General features: G+C 41.3%; 2 protein-coding genes across 2 annotated transcripts in view; both read left to right on the forward strand.

Moving 5' to 3' along the window:
* The window catches only part of LOC126561420 (protein Smaug), a 469,519-nt gene that overhangs the window by 370,929 nt on the left and 85,063 nt on the right, over positions 1-13,527 (forward strand). The gene's annotated exons all lie outside the window — the stretch shown is intronic.
* Positions 1-13,527, forward strand: part of LOC126562512 (protein hairy) — a 579,505-nt gene that overhangs the window by 234,783 nt on the left and 331,195 nt on the right. The window lies entirely within an intron of this gene.

The following is a 13,527-nucleotide window of genomic DNA, read 5'->3' on the forward strand; positions in this document are numbered from 1 at the left end:
AGCCGGGGCCGTTTGCGCTTCCCACAAGAAAAGAAAGTGCAGCCGGGGCCGTTTGCGCTTGCCACAAGAAAAGAAAGTGTAGGGAACGTAACATAAAAGACACAATCGCACAACGACCGGGATAGGAGAATGGCCGCGCACATTTCACACCTGCATTGAGAGAAGGCAAACAACACATAGCATAAAATCGCTTCTCGAATAGGGCGCCCGCCACCACTGACGATGGATGGTAACGTTCTGCGAGGCTTTCGTGATATGATAATGGTACCTTTAGAGCGTAAACGAACGTTTTGTAAATATGAGTAGAAGTTATTTCAAAACAAACAAACAAAAACAACCCTTTTCGTAAAGGCTAGGCTAGAACGCGTAGCGTCTACGTCGTCTTTCGGACAGGAGTTCGCATATCCCCGTGTTGCGGAATCGGGTTTGAAGCCGTTTTTTGTACCATTCAAGGCACGACAATTTGTTAGATGCTTTCACGACTTTTTGTACTATCGAATCCTCCCTCTCTCTCTATAGATATATATAGTAGATATGCTGACGTGCTCATCATACAACAATAATTAGTAGCAAGCGTATAAGATGTACCCACTACATACTGCATATAGACACACACCTCCTATGGGGATACGTGTTGGGCTAGAGAGCGAGCGAGTACGAAAATTAAACTGTAAAGAAGGTTGTAAAATGAACGGAATTCAATCCAAAATATCATCGTAGCGTAAGTGAACAGAGTATCAGTTGTGAAGACGAAAAGATATGCGTAAACGGAACAAACAATCCTTGCCAACGTTTTGTTGCTTGCCCTTTAGGATCTGATACCTGATAGGGTTTTAATTTTAAAAGTAGGATATTACCTACCGCTAATGAGCAGGTGGATCATTCCTAATGCTTGGCAAACAGTCACATCAAGGATAAGAAAACCTTTTACTTAGTTGTATTCTTACAACCGTACAAAGTCTTGCGTAGATTTACTGGAATTCATGACATAGCGTGCACAATGAAAGCATTAACTGTCTATAGTGTTTATATAGGAGCATATTGTAGTCAAGCATACCATTATATATACATGTCACAGAAATACCAATCAATATTTAGAGAGCTTACAACTGGTAACAGTATTTGAGTATAAGTAATTATTTCCACGTGGCTGGCGGCGATCCAAATCGGTTTCGGATCACCGAAAAGTGAAGAGATTCTGTGCACAAACTCACACACACACACACACATACATACAGCTTTTGTACGATAGCCTAATAGAGGAAGCCTAGAATTGGATATAGTTTGATATGATATCTGCTTTAAAATGTACCTTAAAAACGTTTAGTCGTTAAATCTGTTTCTGATTGTTCAACACTTTATTTTGCTAGGAAAAATTACAAAGTGTCCAATGACGATTGATAAGTTAAGCTTTGGTAAGGCATACATTTATTTATTTGTTGTAAATAATGCTTTAATGTGAGTTAACGTAAACACGAAGGCTCAAGCTTGAGTTTGTAAAACATTGTGTAAACAGAAGAATATGGTTCAGAAAACGAATATGAGTTAAGTACTACTGGTTGAAAATGTAATGTATGTAGGAGCGAAAGAGCTGTAGATGGAACAGATAGAGGAAGCAAAGACATACACGAAAAACCTAATCACTAATGTGTTTTCTAATGTTGCGGTTCAAATTCCTGTTGTAAACAGTTACTTTAGAATGGCTTAATTTATACACTTTAGAAACAAAACCTTTTTCATAAGACTGCATCCAAGAGCGGACGATGTGTCTGGATTATAAGGCGTGTGTCCCTTTTCGAAATCTGATGGAAATTAATTTCAAAGGACAACACACGTGATCCATTCCTAGTAATGCGTCGCTACAATAAAAAAAACTTCCAGTTTGACTGCGAAACGAACAGGCGGTAGTGTAATATAGATTAGCTAGTATAATATCGGTCGTGCACGTAGTGATTATTCCTGTAGGAAACCGGGTGCGAAGAAAGGACTTTTCGGAACAGTCACGTTTCGTTAGTTTGTTTGTGTTTGGGGATGAACATGATAATAATCAGTGCACCTCAATAATGATAGTAGTGTAGATAAGTGTAGTAAGTCAATAATATCTCCACACCTGAGCTGAGAGAAAAAGGAAAAAGTTGGCTGTTTGGAACGTTTTGTAATGATGGTTTGGGCAGATCAGGCAGAAAGAAATAAAACACTCTCGACAATAACAAGAATATAGCTAATTGATTGTAGAAAGGGGAATAAGTTGCAACAGACGTTGGTTAAAATGGAGTGGTTTACGCCGGAATTGGTTGACATTTTGTTTTTTTTTTAATGAACAGCAGATTTCTGTGAGTTCTTTTTTGGTTTCTTTGCGAAAGTGTAGGAAGATAAAAGGATATTAGATTTCATGTTTATTTTAAAACAAAGTATAAAAAGTGACCAATTTTCTAATCAGCTGTTGCTCCTCGTAGATTCTTGTAGTCTCTTGAATGCTTCAACAAACACTTACACACAGAAATCTTTAAGGTTACGATAGTTTCCAACACTACACCAAAGTCAGTTGAATCTTTACGACAACAACTCCACAGTTAGTGCGCTAGTTGATAGCCCGAAGAACCCTGAAATAGACTCAATAATGTTACTCCTTATACTAAATAATTGTCACGATCGATCGTGTGCACAGTGTAGCGCATGACGTCAGGATAATTCGAGCACATCACGTGAAGACTCTCGCGGTCTAAATCACTAAAAGCAGCAGAAGGAACAATTGTGAAACAATATGAAACAAAACAAAACATTGTACAAATTTGTAGCTATTTAAAGGAAAAGTCCCTTAAAGAAAGGACCCACGGTAGTCATAAAATGAAAATTGAAAGCAAAGTAAAAAAAAAAAACGTTGAAAATAGTTCCAAACTTGACGGACAGTACAGAAGGTGGTCATTAATTAGCTTTGACGGTATTGGCAATATTATCGTGCGAGATAAAGAATTGAAACGGGAAGATTTTTATGCTTTATTTTGAAAGTATTGGTAGTAGAGAGGACTCTGTCATATCGAGAGGAGATACTTTACAATCTTTAACAGCACACCACACACTCGTACACACTATTCTTACTGTCGAATGAGTGAAAAACTAGCAATCTGGAATCTGGTTTGTTGGCAGCATACACCACTCTGCACTAATTAATCTTGCCAATAGAAGGGTTTGGTTTTGCTACTATTTATTTTACTCCATTTTAAGTTTTTTTTTCTTTCTGATGTAGAAGCTAATTTTCCACACATCAAGAAGAGCTACGTATTCTCCAAATGTCATTTGTCTAACGGGTTAATCAATTCTCATTCTTGTTTAACAAACAACCAGCAACAATAAGAAAGCAGTACAGTTAATGTCAATAATTAAAAAAGAGCATATCATAGACGGCAAAACCCAGAAAACTGTGTGTCCGCAATCGTTCGTATAGTGTTGGACACAGTACATAACACACTTAATACACAGTCACGCGTATAATATATCTTTGCAGTTACGCATCTATATACACATACACATATAGTATATCGAACGGTGAGCGCATCAGAACGAACACGAGCAATTTAAACATTGATCCTCACGTTATGTTGCACTCGGCAAAATCAGACTAGCGATGCCACTCAGCATCCGTAATAAAAGAAACCAAAACACATAATAAATGGAAAAAAACGACATGCAGTGAAGGTGGTGCGTTTTGGGGTTTATGAAAAAATCATACATTCGAAGATGATATTATTTATCTCTCATATGAAAGAGATATATTGTCCCTGTATATTATGTACAAAATAATTGTAACAGTTACAGAGCAATGTCTTGAAAGCTCAGTATTCCAGAATCTCCGAAAACGTGCGCGCCTTCAAATAATCAAAACTTGTAGGTATCAATTTCCCGACTACGTACCTACTCCAGACTGGCGGGCTCACACAAACGCGCCAGCGTCACAGAACGATCATCAGTTTCACGAACTAACAGTTGATTTGAATTTTTATGTGTCTTTTATGCTGAGCAGTATGTGGATGGGCGGCTCGGGATGATTTAAGACGGAATGGGACGCGCGTAATGGGCCTTAGTAATTTCCCCGTTGCGAATTGTTGTACCTTCGATTGGCTGTCGAAATGTTTATTTGAGAAGATTCGTGGGTCGGTCTAGTCTAGGCATTGTGCAAGCCGAAAGACCAAAGGGCCATCAAACCAGACTGGATTGTACGGATATAGGGCGGTTCAACACCTGTGGAGTTGGTGTCGACAGGTAAGCAAGGGTAACCGTTCCTTGAAGGATGAGTAGGTCGGGTTTTTTTAACAGCGTTGGCTAAATCATTGCATTCCACTCTCTTTCTCTCTTGCAGCTTAATATCTGGACGCTTTTCACATATCGCAGAAAAAAAGGCACAACAGTCACCATCATCTCAGTGGCGCCAGCATATGTGAGTGTGTAAAAAAAAGCACAAAAAACCCGTGCCACCAGTCTCCCGTGGCAAGTGTGGGGAAATAAATTATCGACCATCGGCCCATGATCGTGCGTATGTGTGTGTGTGTGTGTGTGTGTGTGTGTGTGTGTGTGTGTGGGTACGATTGCAGCAATCGACTGCACTCATGTTTTGCATAGAAATGGTGATTACGCGTTTGCAGTCAACGGCTCACGATTCATGCTAGTACGGTGTGGGCTTCTTACATTTGCATTCACTCGAGTCTGTGTGTGTGTGTGTGTGTGTGTGTGCATGAGGACCTGACATTGGCTATTGGCAGGCTATCAGGCCGTTGGAGTTGTTGATTAGCTTGTCGCACTAGCGTGATCCTCCATTCCACATTGGTCGAGGTTCGGCAGGTTGGCTCGAACGCTTGGGACTCAAACGACGCCTTGGAGATGTGCCCTTTGGCTCGCTTTTTGCCGTTCCGAAGGTGTTGTTGGGTGGGTGTGCTTTTTGAGCGCACGTGCAGTAGTTGCAGGCACGCGTGGCAAACTGCCCGCGATGTGCATTTGATGCCACATACAACCCGGTACATCCACTCATCAAACTATCATCCTGTCAATATCGTTTTTGGGAGGTAACGAGGATCTTCTGTAAAAGTGAAATCTAAGCACCATACTTCACCCTCAAAAGCACAGCAACTGTCGATGGCTCCAGCGTTTAACGTAGGTGCACAAACATGTTCACACACTGGTTAGGTTTACATGCTCATATGCTCGGTAAGGGCTCCGTCTCGCACACGAGCGGGAGAAAGTGTTGTGTCGAAGGAACGTGAGCATGACTTGTAACACCCTGTGGGATGTACGAGACTGCCAACTCTCGACTTTGCTGCCAGCTAGTCACCAATCAGTTGCTCAAGATGCTGTTGCCGTTGTCGTGAATGTTTGCGTAGGTTGGTGTATCAGGTGGGAGCAAATTTTGAATTTCAAATCGACGCACACGTGTGTTACGAAATTCCCAATCACTCTCGATTGGTTGGGCTGGCCAATTTGACAGCATGTGTACACTGCGTGTGTGTGTGTGTGTGGAGGAAGGTAAAAGAAGAGTGTTTGGCAATACAGTCTTTAGATATTTTGGGAAATATGAATAGAAGGGAGATTTTTTTCTTTCATCTGCTTTTATTTGCCAAACAATGAAAGCTTAAGTTGATCATGTTGATGTCTTCTTCTTGGCTTAACGACCTACTATGTCATATCGGTCATGGAATGGCTTACCAAAAATTTACTAGTCGGTTCTTACTACGGTATAATGATCCGGTTGAGATTTCAACCGTCCTGCTGTGTGAAGGCCGGCGACGCTAACGACGCCTCAATACTTACCACTCCAGCTTTGCATGTGGGTGTGGACCTAAGAAATTCGTTCCACCGGTTGTTGCGTTGCACGATGCTGAAGCTGTAAATGTTTAATAATACTAATAATACTGATAAAACATAATTGCACGCGAAACGATCAGCCAGCGTTCGATGGCTGACGTTGTAGTAAGAATCACACCAGATTGGTAGATTCAGTTTTGCACGCCCGCACACCACCTGAATGCCGCGTGTTCACCAAACAACATAATTAAATTAATCGTTCGTTAAGCTTGAAAATTGGCCCAATTGCTATCTCCGGGACGGGGCAAAAAACGTGCCCCATGGGACGGTGGTGGCGTTGGCAGGCTACTCCTACCTGGCGTGGTTTATTATGATGATGCCCTGTAGCTCTAAATGTAATCATTCTCTTCACGCACGCTCTATGCAAACAGTACAGCAGTTCAGAGAAGTGTGCGATCGAGTCGGAGGAACGAAAAAAAAAAACTAATGCCCGCTAATATCACAATAATCTTTCTGTTCCGATCGAACTCGATATCCTACAGCAAATCCCCCGACTCCCAATCCAGGTATCGTGGCGAAGGGCATAATAATCGAACACTCATCGATCGTTGTAGAAGCCGCTAGGCTTCTGTTTCGCGTTTCTCCTTTATGTTTTCGCTACATCGTTCTGCCTTACAGGTGGGCAGATTATACTATTCGCAAACTGTGACGGCATGCAATCCGTGGACCGTGTAAAATCAATCTCGATAAATTAGCTACCGTTTTATCATTGAAGGAAGGTGGGAATAGCTATGCAGGCGGTTCAGATTCGTCTGGACCAATCTTCCGGCTAATCGTTCGTCGGTCGTGATCGTAGAGCACGCGCCGCAATGGGGAAGCAATGCAGGGGAATAGCTTCACTATCCGGGATTTCCAGGCATCGACGCGTTGGTTTGCTATTTATTTTGTTTGCTTACATCTCTTAGCGATCTCTACCGAAGATCGGTTCCCAAACGGTACGATTAGATGCAGAATTAAGGTGTAACAACCTGCTACTTGCTGTGCCTTCCAAGATCCACCCGGGTCGGGTGCATTTCGATCTACTAGCATGCTTCCGTAATTCAATGCCTTTTGCCTCATCCTTCGTATGCGATCGCCCAGAAGCTGTATGCACCGTTCTACCACCGGTACAAATCGATAATTGTCGTCCCATCTCTAAGTGGTGTAGCGTTGTGGATAGCAAAATCCACATTTTACGGACCCATAAATCATAAAACATTATCGCGCCGGTTCGAAGGTTTCAACCCGTTGCGAGTGTGCTGGCGAAGGTGCGCGTAGTGTAGATTATGGTTGTGCGATAGTGCTGGTACCGGTGTTGAGTGGATCGCCGTCGTTTGGCTCGATCTTTGCGCTTTTTAAGAGCCCCTTTAAGCCTCAGCCGAGTGGTATCCCGCTGGGAGGCCAATTTTCCGGAGGCCGTTTGAAAAATGGCGCTCCCCTGTTGCTTGCCAGCATCGAGGGTAAGGCAGCACCATAAAATGTGCAATAATATACTCATTATGTAGCGATGTTTATTATTTTGCATACATTCATGCACACACCTAATTAAGGGACTGGTTGGTATCCCGCGGAAGGGTGAAGGTGAAGTGTAAAAAAAACCGTTTAGAATGTGACCGGATTTCGGACGACAGGAACGGGTACAGCAACGATCGTTCGATTACATTCCTTGAGAGAAAAAAGAGAGATGATTGAAACATTTGGTTTTTGTGGCGGGTTTTTGGTGTGTAAATTTGTTGAAATTGAATTAATTTTACCACTTCATTGTAAATAATGCGCAGCATCTGAAGAGGTGAAGACAAGAGCATCTAAAACACGAATGTTTATCGTTTGAATTTGGTGAGATGGGAAATTATGTCCTGAAAACATATTTTTATTATTATGTATTATTTGACAAACAATTCAAAACATAATTATTATTACAAATGTGGAATTATAAAAGAAAAGGAGAAGCCTGTGGCTTCTAATTACGAATACTTTCTTTTGCAAATATCCTTTATTCCGACTCTCTTTATAAACTCCTCCAATAAAGTCTCGAGAGGAATCTGTCAGCCATTCTTGCCTTTCCTTGACTTAGTTTACCCGCAGGAAACCATTCGAACGAGATTCGATACTCGATTTCTATCGGTGCTGTCCTTTCCGGCAAACCGGCATTCGCTACCGCATCGATCGTCGGATCGCCTCTACCCATGAACCAATTCTGTTTACACATATTTGATGTTAGATATTGGACTTGAAATCAAAACCGAATCCCAATCTATTCGGTCCAGATTCAAAGGATTGAAGGCCAATCGATACAACGATAGAAAAAACGGGAAACAAACCCGAGAGGCTGGTAAAAACAGAACCACAACCACAAAAAATAAATGCATACACATATGGAACACCGGCCATTACGTCCGCAGTCAAGAATTGACAGGCGAACGGTCTCGTGGGAGCGCACGGAATGAGATCTATAAATCGGTAAACCATAAATTTTCCCAACCCAATCCGGTGAGAGGGAACGGATTGGAAAGTCTTGTCGTACGTACGATCGACGATCGTTGGAGTCGTTGAAGTTTTCGGCGGGAGCATGGAGATCGCTGGCTAGATTCGCTGGCTGATTTCTGCATCGCTGCGGTTCCCAAAGTTCCGAATGCCCGGTATCGGTATCGGCCTACCGATCGATGCATTCCAGAGCGTTGTTGAGTGCTGCTGTACGGCAGTGATTCATAGTGCACGTGCTAGTTGTGCGCGGGAGCTGAGTGAGGGTTCTTGCTCGCAGGCTCCATTTGCTCCACAAAAGGAGTTCAATTAGTTCACCGTTTGGTTTGCTAGTTGCAGTTTGCGGACGGATTTGTCTGATGGGTAGCGGAGTTTCGCATCGGAATTGGAAAGCCCAAAGCGAGCGGATTGATAGTTAATGCAAACCTGGCCTATCGGCAAGCTGTCTTAGATTTAGTGCGCTGGAGGAATGCGAGAATACTTGCGGCGGATTAGGAATCGAGCTGTTTTGCATACGAAGCAGAGCGCTTAACTCTTACATCGTTCGATATGCATGTAAATGTACGATCGACTCGTTAAACCATCAAACACGAAGTGATTTGCTATCTTATCTCTCCTTCCCGGTTCTCTTTGCTAAGTATCCAAGCGTTATGGAATAGTTGCTTAGTAAAGGGAATGAATCCTTGCAAGATAAAGTTATTTGTTTGTGAAGAAATTTCAATTTTATATACAAACTGCTCATCATAAACCGTTTAGTGGCCTCAATCTACACATTTATCTTTTGTATACCCAAGTTACTGACGTAGCTAAAGACCTGGTGCATAATTGGCATTGATTGGAAACGATTGATTGAATATTATCATACTACTTTTTCTTTCTTTCTGCTTTAACTTCAACGTACGATTGTTGTTGATTTCAGTTCCTGTGAATGATAATTCAATTACAGCAATTTACATTACCCATTATTATGCAAATTGTGTTGATAGGTTAGAACACTTACTATAAAACAGTTTAATTGAACTTATGACGTATAAAATCATTACAATCTACACCGTGATGCGCTACAGGCTTTGAGTGAAGAACCGAAAATGGCGCTATTAATTTGTTTGTTTCCTCTAAGATGTAGAGAAGATGACTTCCCTATCAATCGATCAAGTTTGTAATTGCTTTTAAGTCTTGTATTATCCATAATAGTGAATAACTCCAAACTTAAAATTCAATTAACAGAAAAGAGCTTAGTATTTGCAATAATGGCAGACAACCAACACGAGCACATGCTAAAACGATCACATGATTTATCACTTAAAGTTATTTATATTTATTATATTTATGCCCTCACCACAAAACGGCACTCCGAGCAAAGAGCTTAAGCATCGATGTTTTCTGGTGAACAAGCATCCATATAGTGGGATCGTAAAATACCACTTATGGTGCCAGCTGAATCCATTCCACACCGATTGTTGTCACCAAAAAACGTTGAAAACATATGAAAATCCACCAACTAAAAAAAAAGCAAACAGTCCATTTGGCGACAGGTGGTTGATGGGTTAGTCGCTAGGTAGACTGTCTGGCCAGCCTATAGCTTAGGTGATTTTATGATCTTTTATTCAACAAAACATCTTTCACCTCACGAAAACTGGCGATCGAGGGCAGTGGTATCGGAGGTAATGTACATGATGAATCCCTTAACACGCTGTCCATTGTGATGTGCGCTGCCCGGTTTCTACTCGCACCCTGTAAGATTATTTAGGTGATGGAGATTGTCTAAACCTCGTGTTTTCTCTCTCTCTCTCTAGCGTATCTGGAAACACACGAAACTCATCAACGATTCCCGATGTCAATGGTTGTAAATTATTGAATATGAATTATTGATAAGCGATCGACGACTGATCGATCGTCGTCGCTGGTGGTTTCGAGTCGTCCGGTCCCTGTTGTCATGGGTTGCGCGTATCCAACGATACGATGGAGGGTGCTGTCTTGCTGGTGGTTGGATTTCAAAATCTCTGTTGTACATTGCATTATGTCGAATACATTGGACGGGTTTATAACAAGCGATTGATTGATGCTTCATGATGTGCTTATTAAGCGGACATTAAGTAATAATGTTTAACGTTGTACAAATTAGAGGATTGCTTATTAAATTACATTACATTTGAGCTCATAGCAAATTAGGCTTCACATTCAGGTCGTCATTAATGAATTCCAAAAGTATATTGGTTGCAGGTTGTTGGAAAGAACATCCTGAAAACATAAAATAAAGCCCGGTAACATAACCATTAATATAAATGTATTTTAAACTTCCTTACTCCCGACAGTAAGCTTGACACATTTGAAGCAAACAAACCTTTCCCTATCGATGAACAAGAACCTGGATTACCGAAAGCTTATTATTGGTGTAAGCCTCCGCAACCTTTTGATTAAACTTTCCGTCACTGCGGACATGTGTACGCTGTTGTGAGTTAATATAAATCGAAACCAGAGGGTTAATCAATTCAATGTTGCGGTGGTAATTTTTCATACCAACCGGTACCATGTAATGCGTGATCTTCATCGCGCCGGTCCCATTTGTAAAGCAGTGCAGTTTAAGTACGAAAATAAAATGGTTTATAATCGAGCCTGCTTCCTACAACGATGTGCTGCGAAGATGCGCGATTAGCCTGGGATGGCTTCCCTTCCCTGGGAACACAACCTAGTGCTGCCGAGGCTGCCGAGAGCCAAGACCAAGACGATCGCTGAACTCAAATCGCTGAAATCATCATCGGTCGGTCGGTTACGGGATTATGGATGTTGTTCTGTGCGCCATTATTATTCATTATTTTGGTTTGCGCTCATATCCATCAAATTAAATCTCGGCACCCAAAAGTCGGGCCCGCAGTGCGAGCTGCACCCACTTGGTACGGTCGGTGGACTTCGCTGCACCCGGCAGCGAGGCGGTAATTTATTGCATTCTTATTAAAAAATCATTTACCATGATTTGATGGATCATGGTGCGGGTGTCGCCCCGGCACCTTTGGTGGAAACTTTACGCCACAGAATTCATGCAGGCGGATTCGCGCATCGGCGTGTCACGTTTGGTGCAAGCCGAGAATGGCGCAGTAAGGTGACGATCGGGTTGGGTGGGATGCCACTTCGATTGCATTTGCAGCTTCCTACTTGGTGGAGGGGGTTTGCGGGGTGACTGACTGAATGGATGGGGTGGATAATTTATAACTTGTTACAGATTGACTCACTTCCTGTAAGCAGGGTTCACCGATGATTCAGCTGGAGCATTCAAGAGGTTGAGCGGTTTTTATTGGGAATTACAAATTCATGATCTAGAAGAAATTTTGTAAATTTGCGATAGCGATTTACATTTGCTTTGCTGTTTTTATGCTTCAAAAATATACTACAAACATGCTTTACAGAAACTGTCTACTAAATCTTTGTCGAGCTAATTGTTGTAATTGATCGATTTTATTGCATTGTTGATGATACTTTTTCAAAATTTATTAGCATGGTTTTAACTGTTTTATAAGTTTTATAAGTTCATTTTGGTGATCAAATTTTTGCTCAAGTTTTTATGCTTCTCATGTGACTCGAGGTTTACGACTATTTATTAGTTTAGCATCAGTCTAGTATTTATTCACTGGCTAAAATGTTTACTTAGTGAAACGCAAGTTAATCTACTTTTTCCCTTTGTGATCGTGTTGGATAGCTTGCTGATGTATTGCTATTTATTACTTTTTTTTTGTTACAGTTTAACGAGAATTTTATGCTATTTTTCACTGTATATGTGTTGTTATGTACTTGTTATACTATTTTTACTAGCCTAGCATTAACACCATATTCGAAATATCTATTTAGAATGTATTTGATTGGCCTAGTGTTTAACCTGGTGAAAAAATCAAACTGTTTGGTCTTTTGCACGAAAAAAATAAAACTGTTTAGTTTGTTGCACGAAAACAGACGAAACGTTACATTACCATTTCCAATACCTGACGAATTACACACTGAAAGGTCATCTCTACTGTTTTTTATCATTATCACCGGATGTGTTTTATTTGTCAAGATTCGCCGATAAGCGCCAAATGTGCAAAGCCATTAAGCAAATCGTAAACCTCGTTGCAGATCGTTGGAAACATGCTGTTCTCACACTATAGTGACGCACTAAGCAAACGCTCGCGTACGGACTGGCTGCATTGTTAAATGGCATTCCTTTAAATCATACCCTCCCCGAAGCAATAAGTCAGCCAGCCAGGCAGTGTTTTGCCATAAACTTTTGCAGAAAAACTACGATAAGGGTTAAATGAAATAAAGCGAAAACATGAAATGTACCACCCGCGATACCATCACAGCAAAACAAAACGTAAATAACGCCCGAAAATTAAACCACCATAAAACTAATGACAAATGCATGCACTTAAAAGTTGCGTTTGGAAAAGATTTAACGGCCAGGTGGGTTAATTTTTTTTGGGGTTCTCTCTCTCTCTCTCTCTCTCTCTCTCTCTCTCTATGGTGCTCGTACACTCTTATGACCCGTGGCCTGAAGGATAAAAGCTACGCCATAACAAAAAAAACAGCCAGATGCAGCTTCAGGCCCCGGTGAGGTTTTGTGGGCGCATAATTTACGACCTCGTGTGTGCGAGTGAGTGCAAAATTTTGATGGAGCTTTATTTGAAGGGACAAATCTTGGTAACAAATCTTGGCAGCAGCAAAACAACAAACCGTTAAATAAACCGGATTCATCTAGCTTCGTTGCTGGTGTGTGGCATCTTAATGGGGCTTTGTTTTTGTTTGTTTTTATTTAGAGAAGAGACAGAACTCATTAAGGGTAGAGAAGGATGATCTTTGCAGATGGACCGGAAGTAAAATCTTTGGCTTCGAGTTGAGAACGGGCAAGCGAGACAATTAACGATCCGGGAAGGTGATTGCTCCTGGCGAGTTTTATGGCAGCAACAAAAAGAAAAAAACCAGAAGTGTTGGTCCCTTGTTTGTTAGGATGCTTTAAAGAAGTGAGATGCAATCGAAGCCACATAAAAAGCAAATGGCAAACACGTGGCACAGGGATGGGAATGGCACACTGTTGCTTTGTCGGATCGAAACTCGATGGTTAATCTGTATAAAGCTGACATAAAAAGGGAAATTAATTGTACTTATTAAATATGTCAAGTACTTTGAGATTGTACAAACTCAATGAAAAATAAAACTTTTGAAGATCGAGATACTGCGTGCATC

This window comes from Anopheles maculipalpis, chromosome 3RL (genome assembly GCF_943734695.1).
Source record: "Anopheles maculipalpis chromosome 3RL, idAnoMacuDA_375_x, whole genome shotgun sequence".
Taxonomy (NCBI): domain Eukaryota; kingdom Metazoa; phylum Arthropoda; class Insecta; order Diptera; family Culicidae; genus Anopheles; species Anopheles maculipalpis.